The 20325-nt window shown below is 40.9% G+C and overlaps 1 protein-coding gene and 1 long non-coding RNA gene across 2 annotated transcripts in view; one reads left to right on the forward strand and one right to left on the reverse strand.

Annotated features, from left to right (window-relative positions):
- The window catches only part of cntnap2 (contactin associated protein 2), a 1677584-nt gene that overhangs the window by 743184 nt on the left and 914075 nt on the right, over positions 1 to 20325 (reverse strand). The window lies entirely within an intron of this gene.
- Positions 3395 to 12163, forward strand: LOC116991627. Its single transcript, XR_004416845.1, has 3 exons — positions 3395 to 3405; positions 7423 to 7426; positions 11995 to 12163. It is a non-coding gene; the product is annotated as an uncharacterized LOC116991627 (long non-coding RNA).

A 20325-nucleotide genomic window follows, 5' to 3' on the forward strand; every position in this document is an offset into this window, starting at 1 on the left:
TACTATCTAAATGGCGTCAAGTTGGGAAAAGGGGAAGTACAACGGGATCTGGGGGTCCTTGTTCATCGGTCTATGAAAGTAGGCATGCAGGTACAGCAGGCAGTGAAGAAAACAAATGGCATGTTGGCCTTTATAACAAGAGGAGTCGAGTATAGGAGCAAAGAGGTCCTTCTGCAGTTGCACAGGGCCCTAGAGAGACCACACCTGGAGATTAGTGTGCAGTTTTGGTCCCCTAATTTGAGGAAGGACATTCTTGCTATGGAGGGAGTGCAGCGTAGATTTACAAGGTTAATTCCCTGGATGGCGGGACTGTTATATGCTGAGAGAATGGAGCGGCTGCGCTTGTACACTCTGGAGTTTAGAAGGATGAGAGGGATTCTTGTTGAAACATATAAGATTGTTAAGGGGTTGGACATGCTCAAGGCAGGAAACATGTTCCCAATGTTGGGGGAGTCCAGAACCAGGGGCCACAGTTTAAGAATACGGGGTAAGCCATTTAGAACGGAGACGAGGAAACACTTTTTCCCACAGAGAGTTGTGAGTCTGTGGAATTCTCTGCCTCAGAGGGCGGTGGAGGCCGGTTCTCTGGATACTTTCAAGAGAGAGCTAGATAGGGCTCTTAAAGATAGCAGAGTCAGGGGATATGACATTCCTGAGGATTACAGTGTATGTTTCCATTAGATATACTGTTGATTTCTCAGTCGAATCTCAGTGTCCTCGCGCAATATACAAAGCCTAGATTAGAAATGTATTCTGTCAGATGGGTAAACGATCCATGAGCAGTTATTTTCACACACACCTTCAATCTCCCATCGTGGAGTGTTGGGCACGTACATTCATTTAAAGTAAAAAGGCTTAAAATACAATTTTATATTGAGCAATACCTCTGAGAAATGTTCTAAGTTGAGACTTCAAAAATAATTGAAGCCAAGAACTATTGAACTGGACATAGTTATTCATTATTGAATCCACTAATCAAAAGGCAGAAGAAAATTGAAGGACATTCTGCCGAATGTCTTTACAGACTACAAGAGATAAAACATTAGAACAACATATTACAATGGCGTTATCTTTCTCTCAGCCTGCTGGGGAGCTCTAAAATAATTCCATTAAATTTCAAGCTGAAATCCAAACTCCACTGCGCATGTGAATCAAACAATTTTGACCTCATAATCAACCTGAAAACTTTGAGCTTTAAATATCTAATCAATGTATCTCCAGATGATGGAAAATTGCATCTGTAAATTTGGTTTTAAAACTTATGGAAATTCTTGAACCCCTGAGTGGAAGGTTTTAACAAAATAATTAAGCCATTATGCACCTCGCCAAGCACAGCCAACTGATGGGCTTCTTGTGGTGTTGAATACGTTCCCAGTCCTGATATACTTTGTATATTTCATTTTTTGTTTTTGTCCCTATCTCAAATGAGTTCTGGCTGACAAACTCATTATCCATGGAGATCCCCTGTGAAGAAGATGCTTTGATTGTCATACAGGATTGAGTGTTGCTTTTCATCGACTGTTTGTTTGTTCCTGAAATCCATTTACCAGTTTGAGGCCAGTGAGACGAATTTTCATCACAGTTTTTGATTTATGTCTGGACCTTTGCTTTTATGGTGCATCCATCCATAGATTTGACGTGTAGGTAGTTTTGACAATAGACAATAGGTGCAGGAGTAGGCCATTCAGCTCTTCGAGCCAGCACCACCATTCAATGCAATCATGGCTGATCATCCACAATCAGTACCCCGTTCCTGCCTTCTCACCATATACCTTGACTCAGTTATCTTTAAGAGCTCTCTCTTGAAAGCATCCGGAGAATTGGCCCCCACTGCCTTCTGAGGCAGAGAATTCCACAGATTCGCAATTCTCTGGGTGAAAAAGTTTTTCCTCATCTCCATTCTAAATGGCCTACCCCTTATTCTTAAAAAGTAGCCCCTAGTTCTGGACTCCTCCAACATCGGGAACATGTTTCCTGCCTCTACAATGTCCAATCCCTTAATAATCTTATATGTTTCAATTAGATATCCCCTCATCCTTCTAAATTCCAGAGTATGCAAGCCCAGCCGCTCCATTCTATCAACATGACAGTCCCACCACCCCGGGAATTAATCTTGTGAACCTATGGGGCACTCCTGCAATAGCAAGAATGTCCTTCCTCAAATTTGGAGACTAAAACTGCACACAATACTTCAGGTGTGCAGTTTTTGCTACACCTGGTTGGAAGGAACTGCAGATGCTGGTTTAAATTGAGACCCGACCCAAAACGTCTCCCATTCCTTCTCTCCAGAGATGCTGCCTGTCCCGCTGAGTTACTCCAGAATTTTGTGGCTATCTTTGCTACAACGAGTGTTTGCCCAACGCAAATTATATACAATGAGGTTCATCAATTGGGAAACACAATTTGTATTATGCAGGTCTAATTGATTATTACACAATTTTAAAGCCCTGTCCCATGGTACGAGTTCATTCCAAGAGCTCTCCCGAGTTTGCCCTGATTCGAACTCGGAGATTTACGGTAATGGCCACTCGTCGGTACTCGGGGCTCTCGTGGACATTTTTCAACATGTTGAAAAATCTTCACGAGTCTTCCCGTGCTTACCTGCCTTTAGCGAGTCTTCCCGAGTATCTGCCGTTAGCATTACGAGCCACTAAGAGACGTCCCCGAGCTCCAACGTACCCGCTACGTTCATTCTCCGTGCTTACCACGAGTTTGATTTTTTTTAAACTCGGGAGAGCACTTGGAATGAACTCGTACCATGGGACAGGGCTATCAGTCGAGAACTGGAGAACCACTTAAAAGTTATTTTGGAATTTGGATTGCAGGGAGAAAAGATGTCTTGGAAAAGAAACATTTACATGTAGCTTCCCCGCAGTAATTCGACATCGTTGTTTCTTATATCATATCGTGTTGGGATACTTTCCTGGTGGGAAGCCATGGGAATTGACAAGCTTCTATTGACACTTGTGCAATGTTTATTCAAACAATGTATTTTTAGCTTGTAGTAACAAAAATAAGCTTACAGTTATTAAAAATAATTTTATGTTTAAAAAATAATTTTGTTACTGTGAGTCTGAAACTCTCTTGCCCCAAACCCTTATTGACATAATTGTCTTTACAATACAATTTCTATAATACAAGGTTTCTTAGCAATGCAACTATCATGTTATAGCAGTACTACTTGTGCTGAAAGGTGTTGACTTCATATGGATTTCACTAATTTTCCTGAAATTTCTAAAATTCTAAAATTTCCTGATTTTAAATTGTCTGGTAATAATCTTAGTGTCTGCAATAAGGTAAAATATCTTGGACATTTTATTACAGAACAAATGACAGATGATGAGGATATTTATAGGCAACGTCGTATGTTGTATGCACAAGCAAACATTCTTTTACGCAAGTTTAGTGCGTGTACAGATAGAGTGAAGCTGTCTCTGTTCAGAGCATATTGTTCACCACTCTATACTGCACATTTGTGATCAAACTACAGAAAAGCAAGCTTACAGAGATTTAAAGTAGCTTATAATGATGCCACGAGAATATTACTGAAGAGACCTAGATGGTGTAGTGCAAGTGAAATGTATGTGGCTGCAGGAGTCAATACTTTACAAACTGTCTTAAGAAATCTTATGTATACATTTATTTGCCAGATTAATAACTCTGAAAATGAAATCATCTTGGCCTTATCAAACAGAAGGTTCAGCACTACACGCTACCAATCCCAGTTGTGGAGACATTGGTATAGTTGTCTCGTTGTTGGGCACTGATTTTTTTTTAATTCTTGATCTTAAACCATGTATTCTGCTTTTGTATGTAATTTATTGTGCTTTTGTAAGTAATTTACTGTGCTTTTGTATGTCATTTATTGTGCCTTTGTATGCAATTTATTCTATGTAATATCTTGTATTTTATCTGGACCTTGAGTCTATAATAAAAAGTAAGTAAGTAATAGTTTTCTTTCTACTCTACCACTTATTAATATTAATGTTTTCCCCCCACTGATTTTATTGAGACACTGTTTTTAAATGGAAATTAGTGTGTTAGTTGTATGAGCAATGCACATGGAGCAGTAACATCAGCCATGTACAATGTCAAATGGATAACTAACAGCGAATAACTGAAGAAATTGATATCAGGCAAAAACAATCTCCTTACAGTAGATGACAAGACTTGTGGTGACAGTATCAGCTGTAGTTCGGTTAATGTTAGTTAGGTCAGCGCTCTTATCTCTGACAGAGAACATTGTGTGTTAGAATCCCACCAGATATTCAAACAAAAAAAGCTAGAAAGTCATTCATGTGTGGTCGAGATCTTTTACTGAGAGATCTCACATTATTAGAAGTGGTATATTTTAAATGAGTTTTTAACTAGGAACCTCTCTGCTCTCTTAGGTGCCTGCAAATACATATTATGCCACTATTTTGCAGAGTTATCTTGCCAATATTTATCCTTAAATTAAATATCAGTAAAATAACATTTATTAACCTCGGCATGCTGACTTCTGTAATTCTGTAATTCTGTACTGGAATCAAACAAAACAACTTTTACGTGGCAAAGGGACACAAAATGCTTGAGTAATTCAACAGGTCAGGCAGCATCTCTGGAGAATATGGATAGGTGACGTTTCGTTCCAGAGATGCTGCCTGAACTGCTGAGTTACTCCAGCATTTTTGTCCTTTTGTATATTAACCAGCATTTGCAGTAACTTGTTTCAAAATTTTAAGTGATATTTGATGTGCATTTTATAGCATTACACTTTAGCACATATTCCAGAGAATGAGTTTCTACTCCCTTTAGTCCCCTCAAGCATTGAGCTGAGAATTTGTTTGTGATTGAGTTTTACTCCCACCAATACTTAATTCTTATTACCAAATTAGCATGCTTTGTATCGGTCCTCTCTGGTGCCTGTGACACTTGAGTAAACCTTCACTTTTGCTTATCTATTTTTCTGTTTATTAGACTCCACTTACTTAAACTTAAAAACAATGAACTTTTGATGCTACGGGTTTTGATTGATATAAAATTTGAAAGCACCATTGCTAAAGGATAAAACTAACGGAAATGTATGCACTGAGATTGAGAAAATTTCCAATTAAATCAGAGCACATTAATTCAGTTATCAGCAGTTCTCTCTCTGCCGCTGATAACTGAATTAATGTGTGCTACATCGTAATTCTTTGTAAATGAAAGGAATTGAGCTCTGAAAATAAAAGTGACCTAATTACAATGTGTGCATTAGCTCTATCAGGCTGTAAACTTTAATTTCCATTTGAATCATACTCAATAGGGATTTTCACCCTGACAAGATTCTAATTAAATCCATGGCTCCCACACAACTGGCTTTCCCAAATACTAAAACAAAGAAGGATTTTAACACTTTCGATCATAAGATCATAAGAGATAGGAGCAGAATTAGGCCATTCAGCCATTCAATCATGGCTGATCATTCTCTCCCCATAACCTCTGACACCTATACTAATCATGAATCTGTCTATCTCTGGCGTAAATATATCTATTGACGGCCTCCACAGCCTTCTGTAGCACAGAATTCCTCAGATTCATCACCCTCTGACTAAAGAAATTCCTCCTCATATCCTTCCTAAAAGAACATCCTATAATTCTGAAGCTATGACCTCTAGTCCTAGACTCTCCCACTAGTGGAAACATCCTCTCCACATCCACTTTATCCAAGCTTTTCACGATTCTGTACATTTCAATGAGGTCCCCCTTCATGTTAAGTTAAAGTTTAATTTTAAGACTTTATTTGGATATTAAATCCATGGCTCCCACACATTGGCGACTTTGTATCAGAACCAACCAACGTGACGTGTGGAGTCCCGCAAGGTTCGATCTTAGGGCCCTCTTTATTGAACATCTACATGCTCCCACTAGGGCAAATCATGCGAAATAATAATATTGACCACCACTGCTATGCCGATGACACTCAAATCTATGTAGCGCTATCACCAAATGACTATCGCCCCATAGATCTGTTGTGCCAGTGCATTGAGCAAGTTAAAGACTGGATGTGCCAACATTTTCTCCAACTAAATAAGGACAAAACTGAGATAATTGTTTTTGGTGCTAAAAAAGAAAGGCTTAAAGTAACCCAACACCTTCACTCTCTGTCCCTGAAAACTTCAAACAAAGCCAGAAATCTTGGGGTTATTATGGATTCAGATTTAAATTTCGACAGTCACATCAAATCAGTAACAAAATCGGCCTACTATCACCTCAAAAACATAGCAAGATTAAGAGGACTCATGTCAGTTCAAGACTTAGAAAAACTTGTACATGCCTTTATTACTAGTAGGCTAGATTATTGTAACGGTCTCTTTGCAGGTCTTCCAAAAAAAACTGTCAGGCAGCTACAGCTTGTTCAGAATGCTGTTGCTAGAGTTCTAACAAAGACCAAAAAATTTGAACACATTACACCAATTCTTAAATCCTTACATTGGCTCCCTGTATGTCAGAGAATTGATTTTAAAATCCTGCTGCTCACCTATAAATCACTACATGGTTTAGGGCCAAAGTATATCACTGACATGCTTCCACTATATAAGCCTTCTAAGATCTTCTGAAACCAATCTGCTAGTGATTCCCAGAGTAAATACAAAACATGGGAAAGCAGGATTTAGTTACTATGCAACAAATAGCTGGAATAAACTTCCTGAAGATTTAAGACTTGCCTCAACTTTGACCACTTTTAAAACAAGACTGAAAACTTTTATGTTTACTTTAGCTTTCAGCTAAATCTTAACTACATTGCACTTTTAACTTTTGCACTTTTTATAATGCATTTTTAATTTTGCTTTTCTTTTCTTTTAGTTCTTCTATTTTATTTCATTTTATTATTTCATTTATTGTATGACATGTTTTTATGTGAAGCACTTTGAGTCTGCCTCGTGTATGAAATGTGCTATATAAATAAAGTTGCCTTGCCTTGCCTTGCCTATTAGCCTCTTATTTGGGGACAGCTTATACTTTCGCCAATAAACAAGGATTCCTACTTAAGTATGGCTTAAATGTTTAATTAAACCAGCAGTGAACATTGTCATATTGATTACTGGATACTTAACAGTGAATAACTGAAGAACATTGAAATGCGGTTAAAACAATCGCTGTGCAGTAGATGACAAGACTTGTGGTGACAGTATCAGATGTAGCTTGGTTAATGTTAGTTAAGGTCAGCCTCTTTATCTCTGAGACAGAACATCTTGCGTCAGAATCCCACCAGGTATTCAAACAATAAACCTAGAAAGTCAATCCAACATGTTAGAGACACTATACTGGGGAAGAGGATAAGATTTAATAGGAATTGGAGAGGTAACGTTTTCACACAAAGGGTGGCGGGTGTATGGAAAAAGTTGCCAGAGGTGGTAGTTGAGGCTGGGACTATCCCAACGTTTAAGAAACAGTTAGACAGGTACATGGATAGGACAGGTTTGGAGGGATATGGGCCAAACACGGGCAGGTGGGCCAAAGGGCCTGTTTCCACGCTACTGAGGTGCCTCCAAATAATTAGAAGATATATCTTTCGATGAGTTGTTCAACTCGATCCATGTCTGCACTCTTAGGTGCACGTAAAATATATTTACACAACTATTTGGAAGAGTTGTACCCGTGGTTCTTGCCAATATTTATCCCTAAAACAAATTTATAATGCCTTTTATTGTCATTCAAACAGACAAGGTTTGAATGAAATTTCATTCCTACAGTCATGAAATTACAAAAAAAAAACAAGACCCACACTTAACACAACTTACACAAACATCCATCACAGTGAATCTCCAACACCTCCTCACTGTGATGGAAGGCAAAAGTCTTATCTCTTCCCTTTGTTCTCCCGCGGTCTAGCAGTCCAACTGCAGCATTGAGGCGACTTGTGCTCACGATGTTAAAGCCCCCGGCAGGCGATGGTAAGTCCTGTGGCCGTTTAAGCCGCGCGGGGCTATGTTAGGCCCCGCTCCGAGTCATTTAAACCCCGCGATTTTTGCGGGAGAAGTTGCTATTGCGGGAGATCCGAAAAGCGGTCTCCCACCAGGGACCTGCGAGCTCCCGATGTTCCTGTCCACCGGGCCTGCGGCCGGAGCCTCCAAAGCTCTGAATTCGGGTTGCAGCCACGTGCAACCACAGCTCTCCCCGCTCCTAAGTCGGCCAGCTCCGCAATGACACCGGAGACCCGACAGGGAAAAAGTCGGGTCCCCATACAGGGAAGAGATTAAATGGTTTCCCCCCCACCCCCCCCCCCCCCCACATATACACAGCTAAAAAACAATAAAAATTAAAACCAAAAACATACATCTAATGGGCCAAAAATTAAAAAGACAGATGGACTGCAGTCGAGCCGCTGCCGTTAGGCGCCGCCACTTCGCAGGGCAAAATATCAGTTTATTAATTATTATCTCAATGTGAGCTTGCTGTACTCAAATTAATGTTGCATTTTCTACATTATAAATTTGACCAAACATTTTTGAAAATTAGGCCGCCCTCCAACACTGGCTCTTGTCAGAATGTCAGACAATTCTATGTCTATGCTGCATCTGTTCTCATGAAGAAGCTCCTAACAGTCTGAAATGTCCTTCTTTTTCAGGAAACATGGCTCCACCTCAGCTCTCGCCCCATCTGCACTGTTGTTGATGATGCCCTCACCCATATTTCCCCCATTTACTTCTGCTCTCACCTTACTGCCAGTCTGAAGAGGGATGGCATGGCCTACGTCCTCACATTTCACTGCTATTGGCCACATCTTCACTTCCCCATCCCTTTCATCTCTCTGCAGCAACCATTTTCTTTCATGGCTCGTGGTTTACTCATCTGGCCACATCCCCACTGTATTTTCCCTGCCACGGTAAGAGGTGCAACACCTGACCCAACACCTTCTCCCTCACCGCCATCCAGGCACCTAAATAGTTCTTCCCGGGTGTTCATGATTCAATAAACCACTATGAATCAAGTAGAAGTGTAAGTTCTTTATTGGAATTATTACAGAGGTAACACTGAACGTGCTTTCATCCCTGTGTCCGATTCCAACTAACTAATGTCCGCTAGACGTGACAGTTTAAATGGTTACTAACATACTAACATACAGATGAACCGGATGTGTAATATGAATGACAGATATAATCAAGTAAGCTAATATGATTAATCTACACTGGGGAGACAGAGATTCTCATCTCCTCTACCTCATCTAGTGCATTCAGTGCACTCGATTAGTTTAGAGATACAATTTAGAGATACAGTTTAGAGATACAGAGCGGAAACGGGCCCTTTGGCCAACCGCGTCTACGCCGACCAACAATCACCCGTTCACACTAGTTCTATCCTAAGCTGTAGGGACAATTTACAGAAGCCATTTAACCTATTTGGAGTGTGGGAGGAGACCGGATATATATATATATATATATACTCACATTTATATATTTACATATGTACATATATATATAGCCATATATATACATATATATGTATATATATATATATATATATATATATATATATATATCTTGTTGCAGAAGATCTTGGCTCGTTTGTTACAGGCTTCAGCGGATTTGCGGCCGCTTAACTGAATCTCTCATAACCCACAGTGGTTTTTACATACAGTCTGTTTTAATTCTTCTTGCAATAAAAACTAAGACCAGTTATTTTCCAACCCATTGTGGGGCACACAAGGGAGTTCAACCCCCACAATCCAACATTATCCCTCTGCCTCAATCAGTAGAGTCGTCGATTCATACAGCGTGGAAACAAGCCCTACGGCCCAAGTTACCCATGCTGACCAACATGACCCATCTACACGAGTCCCACCTGCCTGTGTTTGGCCCATAACCTTCAAATCGTATCCTATCCATGTACCTGTCTACTGTTTTTAAATGTGTTCAAAAGGGAACTGCAGATGCTGGAATATCGAAGGTACACAAAATTGCTGGGGAAACTCAGCGGGTGCAGCAGCATCTATGGAGTGAAGGAAATAGGCGACGTTTCGGGCCGAAACCCTTCTTCAGAGACCTCCTTTCGTTCCATACACGACCATCCTTTGTGTAAAAAGATTAACCTTCAGGTTCCTATTGAATATTTTCACCTCACGTTATACCTATACCCTCTGGTTCCTGATTCCCCTTCTCTGTAATGGTGAATGGACATATAAGCTGGTTTGTTTGCATATTTTTGATGCAGTGCACTGTTTATGAAATATATTTGATGGCAGATAATTCCAGCCATGTTTTTAAAAGTTTGTTTTTTTCACTCATTTATGAGATGTAGATGTTGCATTTTGTGTTTGCCTATTTATTGCTTGCAATAGATTGTGCTTGAGGTGGTTATGTTTAGAGTTTAGAGAGATACAGCAGGGAAACAAGCCTTTCAGTCCACAGCTGACCAACAAACATCCCTCATTCACACTAGTTCTATGTCACCCCATTTTCTCATCCACACCACCCTGCACACTCGGAGTAATTCGAAGAGGCCAATTAACCTATAGACCACATGGCTTTGTGATATGGGAGGAAACCCATCCGATCACAGAGAATATATGCAAACTCCACACAGAAACACACTAAGTTGGGATCAAACCTGGGTCTCTGGTGCTGTGAGGCAGCAGATCAACCAACTATGCCCACTGTCCACCTTCTCCTAGAGATGAAGTCTCAGCCATGAAGGTATTCCCACAGTATTGGAAGTTTCGAGGTTTTGACCGAATTACAACAATGAGAGCGAACCAAGTATATTATTAGTGTTTAAGAAGGAACTGCAGTTGCTGGAAAATGCCAAAGGTTTTGGCCCGAAACGTTGCCTTTTTCCTTCGATCCATAGATGCTGCTGCACCCGCTGAGTTTCTCCAGCTTTTTTGTGTACCAAGTATATTATTACTTGCAGTAAGCATTGTTTGAATTTCTAGTTGTCAGCAATTCACTTGCTGAGATTAAAAACAAAGAGCTGTCAATATTGGGAATTTGAAATTAAAATAGAAATTGATTGAAATGTTTTATAGGTCCGCCACATCTTTGGAAAGTAAAGAGGTTCATGATTCAGGTCCAAGTCCCTTCATCAAATCCGGAAAAGAGAGAAAACAAAGAGAGACCACAGGAGAATGAAGATGTTTGAACGTGGGGAAAAAAGCGAACTGCTGGAGAAATTCAGTGGGTCAGGCAGAATCTGTGGAGGGAAATGGATAGATGCCATTTTGGTTCAGGTCGCTCCTTCAAAAGGTCGCCAAAATGGCTGAACAAAGCAAAAAGCCGTGGAAGTTGGAAATTTAGAATAAAACAGAAAATACCAAAATGCTCGGCAGATCAGACAGCATCTGTGAACTGAATATAGATAACATCCCCAAGAAGTTATCTTTGTTTTTCTCTGGCGATAAGTCATACAGCATGTAAACAGGCCCTTCAGCCTTAGTCATTCATGCCAACCAAGATTCTCCCTCTAAGCTAGTCCCATTTGACAGTGTTTGGCCCACATCCCTTTAAACCTTTCTTCTCCTTGTACGTGTCCTATTGACATGTTTTTCATGGAATCGTATAGAATAGATGCACATCTTTGATCACATGGAGTCTGCACTAACCGTTAAGTACACATTTACAGAAATCCTACACCGATCCTATTTTATTCTCTCTACATTCGCAACATCTTCCCCAGATTCTACACCTCACCTGCACGCAAATGGGCAAGTTACGGTGGCCAATTAAGCCATCAATCTGCACATTTCTGGGATGCAGAAGGAAGACGGAGTAAACCCACAAAGTCACAGAGAGAATGTATAAACTCCACAGAGACAATACTTAAGGTCACAATTGAGCTGGACTGCTGGAGCTGTGAAGCAGCAGCTCCATTGACTGTTGTACATGATCATCTTTGTTAAAGTTGTAATTCCCTATTGAGTTTAAGTTTACCTTTAATATTGTCACATGTATCGAGGTACTCCAAAAAGCATGCTAACCAAACAGATCAGATAAATTTTATACAATATACAGTCGTCAAATTCAAGAACACTAGATAGAGCTAAGGGGAAGGTACTGAGTGCAGAATATAGATTTCAGCATTGTAGTTCATCAATTCCATAGACAAAGTCCAATGTCTGCAATGGGATAGAGGTGAATTGGACAGAACCTTGACTTATGGAAGAACCGTTCAGAAGTCTAATAACAGAGGGGAAGATGCTGTTCCTGAGCATAAATGCTTGTTTATCAGAATTTGTTTCCCTAAGGATTACAATTATATCAGATTGAAAGATTACTGGGTTCATGCAAAGGCAACGGTAAGCATAGCAGATGCAGAAAAATAACTGCAAGTTGTTTAAAAGAGGGGAAAATAAATTCAGATCCATTTGTTCTCACTGACTTCCATCTTGTCTATGAATATTCAGGCTAACTGAATAAAATATCATGTTTTCAAACATGACCATAATTTTACAGTCATTTTTCTCTCCAAATATTTTACCGCCCTTTTTGATGAGAACACATGCTGTAATGTTAAAAAGTGATTAAAAAAAACATCCTGGATACCATAACCTGAGTGTTTTGCAGTCAGATTCCAGTGAAACCTTTATCCAAACAAAAAACTTTTCTGAATAGGGATTATGGAGTTTTCGTTAGTATTCATGACAGATCAAAGGGTGAAGGGATATGGAGTAAGGCAAGGGATATGGAGTAAGTGCAGGTTGAGTTGTTTTTTAAATCAGCCACTATCTTATTGAATGATGGAGTAGGAACAGAAGAGCTTCAGAGGTTATGGGGGGAAGGAAGGAGAATTAGGTTAGACAAAAATAGATCAGCCAAGATCGAGTGGTGGAGCAGACTCGGTGGGCTGAACAGCCTAATTCTACTCCTATGTTTTATGGTCTTAACAGAGAGGTGTATGGCCTATTCATGTTTATCTTTCTCATATTCATACGTTCTTAAACTATAATCAGCATAAAGTTAAAAGTAAAAACTACTGACAAGAATCTCTGCTTTATCCATCTATCTAATTTTAATGGTGAGATGATTCAACATAATAAAAGGCAGTGAAAGCGAACATTCCTGGGGTGAAGTATTGCCTGAAGGGAAATGCAATTTTTGAAAGCCTGCTGTCATTACTACCTCAGGACAGAAAATCAGCAACACAAACCATTTAATCCTGCTGTTCTCAACAACAAACTTTTATGAGGCATAAAAGTGTATCGCTGGTGTACCCTGACTAATCTTTCATTGTTGTGCTAAAGATTATTTTGTTCAAAAGGCTCAAATGCTTCCAGTTATATTCAACAGAATATTTTTGTGCCCATTAGCAGCTATCGCAGTTATTTTGTACAACTTGTAAACAGGATACAGTTCATCATTCTCCTGTTTTATAAGTAATTTCATCAGTATTATTAACTCCAGTCATGTTTGCTGGGGTTACAAGGAACTCAAACCCACACACCACCAGATACAGGAACAGCTTTAACCCCACTATTATCAAGCTTCTGAATAGTTTGTCCGTAAACAAGGGCACTGTTTGATTCACCTCTATCCTATTGAGGATATTTAGACTTTATCTAAGGAACTGATATGCTACAATGTGGAGAACGATATTCTACATTTTGTATCTTCCCCTTTGGTCTATCAGTTGTACTTGTTTGAACTGATTGTGTCTATGTATTGTATATCTCATCTGTTTGGAGAGCATGAAAAACAAAGCTTTCCACAGTACATATGACAATAATAATAAACCAAAACTTAAAGAGTAATTTATAATAATGAGCACAAATGTTCCTGCTAGCAGCAGGCTGCTCATGTTAAATTTTAATCAATATGTTCATTACAAAGCCGGGGTTGCCTACCATGAACGTAACGGCCTGTCCCACTTAGGCGACTCTTCTGGCGACTGCCAGAGACTCATTTTAATGGAATTCACCTACGACACCTGGCAACACCTACGTCAACCTACGATAGCAAAAATTATCGCCACTGTCGCCGAACATCTTTCAACATGTTGAAAATTTTGCGGCAGTCGCCTGTAGTCGTCTAAATGGGTCAGGCCTAATACTCTCCAAAGCTGTCTTGAACATAATTGGTGAAGTCCTATGCAGTCACAGGGACTTATGTTTGTAAATGCTGCCACGTGGAGAGAGAGAAAATTGAACTCAGTAAAGTACAGCACAGAAACAGGCCCTTCGGCCCACAATATCTGTGCCGAACATAATGTCAAGAGAAACCAATGTAATTTGCCTGCATATGATCCATATCCCTCCATTCCCTGAAGAGATTAAGTCTCTGCACCCACCAACAATTAGAAACATCGAAAAGCTGCAGAAGGTTATTAACATCGATCAAACATTTTAAATGTAAACAAAATCTAAAAAACATGCTTTTAAGCAATTAAAAATATTCAATCAATTCAACTTTAATTTAAAAAAATGAAAATTACCTAATGCTATTTTGCCGTCAATACAGCCATCATTTCCAGTCTTTAGGTATGAACTGACATAAATTAATCTGCTGAATTCCCCAATCTGTAGCTTGTCTCCCATGAGGAATATAATGCCAGAGTGTGCATTGCAAAGAAACTGCCATTAACTTCATGCAGCAATTCCAAACTTTCAATCTAGTGTTTACTTTCAGAAATTATAGGTGTTGAATCACCCAATTACACCATCATTTCTGGCCCCGGAGTAGGTTCTCTACCATGGCAAGAGGAAGACAGTGGGAAGAGGTTTACTGTCGAAAGCATGGCATGGACAATAGACAATAGGTGCAGGAGTAGGCTATTCGGCCCTTCGAGCCAGCATTCAATGCGATCATGGCTGATCATCCCCAATCAATACCCTGTTCCTGTCTTCTCCCCATAGCCTCTAACTTTGTCATCTTTGAGAGCACTATCTAGCTCTCTCTTGAAAGTACGCAGAGAAACGGCCTCCACCGCCCTCTGAGGCAGAGAATTCCACAGACTCACAACTCTCTGTGAGAAAAAGTGTTTCCTCGTCTCCATTCTAAATGGGTTACCCCTTATTCTTAAACTGTGGCCCCTGGTTCTGAACTCCCCCAACATCGGAAACATCCGCTTCATTCTCTCAGCTTATGACAGTCCCGCCATCCCGGGAATTAACCTTGTAAACCTACGCTGCACTTGCTCAATAGCAAGAATGTCCTTCCTCAAATTAGGGGGAACAAAACTGCACACAATTCTCCAGGTGTGGTCTCACAAGGGCCCTGTACAACTGCAGAAGAACCTCTTTGCTCCTATACTCGACTCCTCTTGTTATAAAGGCCAACATGCCATTTGCTTTCTTCACTGCCTGCTGTACCTATATGCTTACTTTCATAGACTGATGAACAAGGACCCCCTGATCCCGTTGTACTTCCCCTTTTCCCAACTTGACGCCATTTCGATAGTAATCTGCCTTCCTGATTTTTATACCAAAGTGGATAACCTCACATTTTTCAACATTAAACTTCATCTGCCATGCATCTGCCCACTTCCCCAACCTGTCCAAGTCACCCTGCATTCTCATCGCATCCTCCTCACAGTTCACACTGCCACCCAGCTTTGTGTCATCTGCAAATTTGCCAATCTTACTTTGAATCCCTTCATCCAATTCATTGATGTATATTGTAAATAGCTGCGGTCCCAGCACCGAGCTTTGCGATACCCCACTAGTCACTGCCTGCCATTCTGAAAGGGACTCGTTAATCCCTAGTCTTTGTTTCCTGTCTGCCAACCAATTTTCTATCTATGTGAGCACTCTATCCCCAATATCAGACTATTATCTAAATGGTGGCCGACTAGGAAAAGGGGAGTTGCAGCGAGACCTGGGTGTCATGGTACACCAGTCATTGAAAGTGGGCATGCAGGTGCAGCAGGCAGTGAAGAAAGCGAATGGTATGTTAGCTTTCATAGCAAAAGGATTTGAGTATAGGAGCAGGGAGGTTCTACTGCAGTTGTACAGGGTCTTGGTGAGACCACACCTGGAGTATTGCGTACAGTTTTGGTCTCCAAATCTGAGGAAGGACATTATTGCCATAGAGGGAGTGCAGAGAAGGTTCACCAGACTGATTCCTGGGATGTCAGGACTGTCTTATGAAGAAAGACTGGATAGACTTGGTTTATACTCTCTAGAATTTAGGAGATTGAGAGGGGATCTTATAGAAACTTACAAAATTCTTAAGGGGTTGGACAGGCTAGATGCAGGAAGATTGCTCCCGATGTTGGGGAAGTCCAGGACAAGGGGTCACAGCTTAAGGATAAGGGGGAAATCCTTTAAAACCGAGATGAGAAGAACTTTTTTCACACAGAGAGTGGTGAATCTCTGGAACTCCCTGCCACAGAGGGTAGTCGAGGCCAGTTCATTGGCTATATTTAAGAGGGAGTTAGATGTGGCCCTTGTGGCTAAGGGGATCAGAGGGTATGGAGAGAAGGCAGGTACGGGATACTGAGTTGGATGATCAGCCATGATCATATTGAATGGCGGTGCAGGCTCGAAGGGCCGAATGGCCTACTCCTGCACCTAATTTCTATGTTTCTATGTTTCTATGTTTCTATCATGTGCCCTAATTTTGCCCACTAATCTCCTATGTGGGACCTTATCAATTGCTTTCTGAAAGTCCAGGTACACTACATCCACTGGCTCTCCCTTGTCCATTTTCCTAGTTACATCCTCAAAAAATTCCTGAAGATTAGTCAAGCATGATTTCCCCTTCGTAAATCCATGCTGACTCGGACCGATCCTGTTACTGCCATCCAAATGTGCGGCTATTTCATCTTTTATAATTGAATCCAGCACCTTCCCCACCAACGATGTCAGGCTAACTGGTCTATAATTCCCTATTTTCTCTTGCCCGCCTTTCTTAAAAAGTGGGATAACATTAGCTACCCTACAATCCACAGGAACTGATCCTGAGTCTATAGAACATTGTAAAAGTATCACCAATGTATCCATGGTTTCTAGAGCCACTTCCTTAAGTACCCTGGGATGCAGACCATCAGGCCCTGGGGATTTATCAGCCTTCAGTCCCATCAGTCTATCCAACACCATTTCCTGCCTAATGTGGATTTCCTTCAGTTCCTCCATCACCCCAGATCCTCTGGCCACTACTATATCAGGAATATTGTTTGTATCCTCCTTAGTGAAGACAGATCCAAAGTACCTGTTCAACTCATCTGCCATTTCCTTGTTCCCCGTAATAAATTCACCTTTTTTCGGTCTTCAAGGGTCCAACTTTGGTCTTAACTATTTTTTTCCTCTTCACATACCTAAAGAAGCTTTTACTATCCTGCTTTATATTCTTGGCTAGCTTACCTTCGTACCTCATCTTTTCTCCCCGTATTGTCTTTTTAGTTATCGTCTGTTGCTCTTTAAACATTACCAAATCCTTTTGCTTCCTGCTCATCTTTGCTATGTTATACTTCTCTTTTATTTTTATAATGTCCCTGACGTCCCTTGTCAGCCACGGTTGCCCCTTACTCCCCTTAGAATCTTTCTTCTTCCTAGGAATTAACTGATCCTGCACTTTCTGTATTAATCCTAGAAATACCTGCCATTGTTGTTCCACTGTTATCCCTGCTAGGGTATCTTTCCAGTCAACTTTGGCCAGCTCCTCCCTCATGGTCCCATTATTCAACTGTAACACTGACACCTCCGATCTATTCTTCTCCCTCTCCTATTGTAGATTAAACCTGACCATGTTATGGTCACTACCTCCTAATGGTTCATTAACCTCAAGTTCCTTTGTCAAATCCGGTTCATTACATAACACGAAATCCAGAATTGCCTTCTCCCTGGTAGGCTCCGTATAAGCTGCTCTAAGAATCCATCACAAAGGCACTCTACAAAGTCCCTTTCTTGGGGTCCAAGTACCAACCTGACGGGCCTCATGATGTAGATGTCTGTCCTATGGTGGAGACACAAGTAACTGCAGATGCTCGAATCTTGTATAGAACACAAAGTGCTGGAGCAGACTGAAGAAGGGTCATCACCCAAAATGTCACCTATCCATGTCCTCCAGAAATTCCGCCTGACCCGCTGTGTTACTCCAACACTTTAGTTCAGAAAAGCTTTTCACTGTACCTCGGTACACATGACAAAAAACTAAACTGAAAACAATCTGATGGGTTTATATTAATGGTTTCTGCCAAAATGTTCTTTGTCAACTGGCAGGGCTCACGTTGTCGACCTCCCCGCGGTCAGCCCTGTCAACTGACCTCAGTCAGGTGAACGACAACAAACAGCAGCAGCGCCGCAGCTTGGCGCCAATCCGGAGCATGCGCCCTTTTTAGAGCGGGCACCGACGGATGTCAAACCGGATGGCCTCACCCTGCTGCAGACTTCTGCTGCCTCAAACACAAGAACAAGTAGAAGAAGAAGAAGTCAACTGGCATACAGAGAAGGCTGCATTTATTTATTTCCTGACTACATATTGCATTTTAGGTTATCACTGCAATAAATTGTCACTCCTGCAATAACACTCTTCATAAACATTGATGTGTAAAAGAGAAAGACTACAAAGATGAGAAAACACCCCATAAATGTATATTAATTTGTGCAACCCTTTTCACGATGTTGATCGGAAAGTGAGAATCTAAAAGCTCTTGGTTGCCTCAGCACAGATCTTGAGTTGGGCCTCCTTTGCTGATGTGCATGACAGGAGTTCCAGAGTGCAGTGACTCGCTAGTTTGTATGCTGTTGGCTATGTCGCTCGGTACACAGCTGAGGGAGCAGTTGTGGCAGCAAGGCCAAGGAGTTCACCAGGAAGTTATGCAAGATTATATGAACAGCATGGCACAGAATCTGGCTATTCAGCTGAACCATTCTCTACTGACCTTCACACTGCACAAGAATCTGTTTCAATTCCATCCATCACATTTGAACTCAGTCTTTTAGTTTATATTCCTAATCTTTCTCTTTAATGCATGCCTCTGGTTAACATTTGAAATCAAGCTAGTTTTTCACTTTAACCTTGTCCATCTAAATTTCTCCCTGATCAAGTCCCAGTGGAGTCTGACATAATGTGCCAATCTGTACTGAAGTGTGCAGACAGCGAGGTCAAGGACTTGCTGAACAGACAGTCTCCATCTCACATCAGCTTAAAAGTGTAGTCCTCAACATAGTAGAACAAGAGGACAAAAGACCTTTGCATGTTTAACATGCAAGACATGTTCTTGCATACAAGGGGTCTGCAGTGGCAGGCCTTTGAGAAAACACGTGTCTCGTCAAAGCTTGCTTCCCTATGCATGGGCTACTCCACCTGGCAGCCACACATGGGGCTGGCTCACTCTGCTGTGTTGCTTGGAATTTACTGCACATCTTCAGGCACTTCTGTGCATTTGCATGTCAGACACAATCCACATGATAAGTAGATGATTTTCTGTGACAACAGTTTTGCTTTGAAATTCACACGCTTGTGAATAATCATGGCGCATAATCATTGAGCTACACGACAGAAATTTTTTGATTTAGTTATTTATTTCATCCCATATCTCCTTTTACATTGGTTTAAGGTGGTGCAGAATTACAGTCCGAGAATCTTCCACTGTGGAAACAGGTTATTTGGCCCATCTCATCCATGCTGACCAAGATGAGCCTTCTAAGCTACTCCCATTTGCCTGCATTTGGCCCACATCCCTTGAACCATTCCAACCCATGCACTTTTTTTCAAATATCATTTAAATGTTGTTATTGTATCTGCCTCAACTACTTCATCTGGCAGCTCATTCCACATAAGCATCATCCTCTGTGTGAAAATGTTGTTCCTATTAATATTTTTCCTTTTACCCTCTCAATCCTATGTTCTCTAGTTCATGATTCCCCTAACCTGGGCCAAAGACTCAGTTCATTGACCCTATCTATTCCCTTCATGATTTTATTCTATAAAATCACCCCTTAGCCTCCTGCACACAAAGGAATAATGTCTAAACAGGCCAACCTTTCCCTCAAGACCCTCAGACCCTCGAGTCGTTGCAACATCCTCATACAGTGATGCAGCAGTCGATTTGCTGCCTTCCAGTGCCAGAGATCCAGATTCGATCCTGACTACGGTTGCTGTCTGTTTACAGTTTGTACATTCTCCCTGTGTTGGAAAACATGGGTTTTCTCCAGGTGCTCCGGTTTCCTCCCACCATCCAGAGACACACAGGTTTGGAGGTTACTTGTCTTCTGCAAATTGTCCCTAGTATGCAGGATAGTGCTTGTGTATGGGATGATCACTGGTCAGCATGGACACGATGGGTTGAAGGGCCTGTTTCCACAGTTTCTCTAAAGTCTAAAAGTAACGTCTAAATCTTTTCTACAAGCTTTTCATTTTAATGGCATTAAAAATAAAATTTAAAAATATGTTAAAAGCCCATCGTTCCATTGTTAGTTAAAAGATA

This window comes from Amblyraja radiata, chromosome 2 (assembly GCF_010909765.2).
Source record: "Amblyraja radiata isolate CabotCenter1 chromosome 2, sAmbRad1.1.pri, whole genome shotgun sequence".
Taxonomy (NCBI): domain Eukaryota; kingdom Metazoa; phylum Chordata; class Chondrichthyes; order Rajiformes; family Rajidae; genus Amblyraja; species Amblyraja radiata.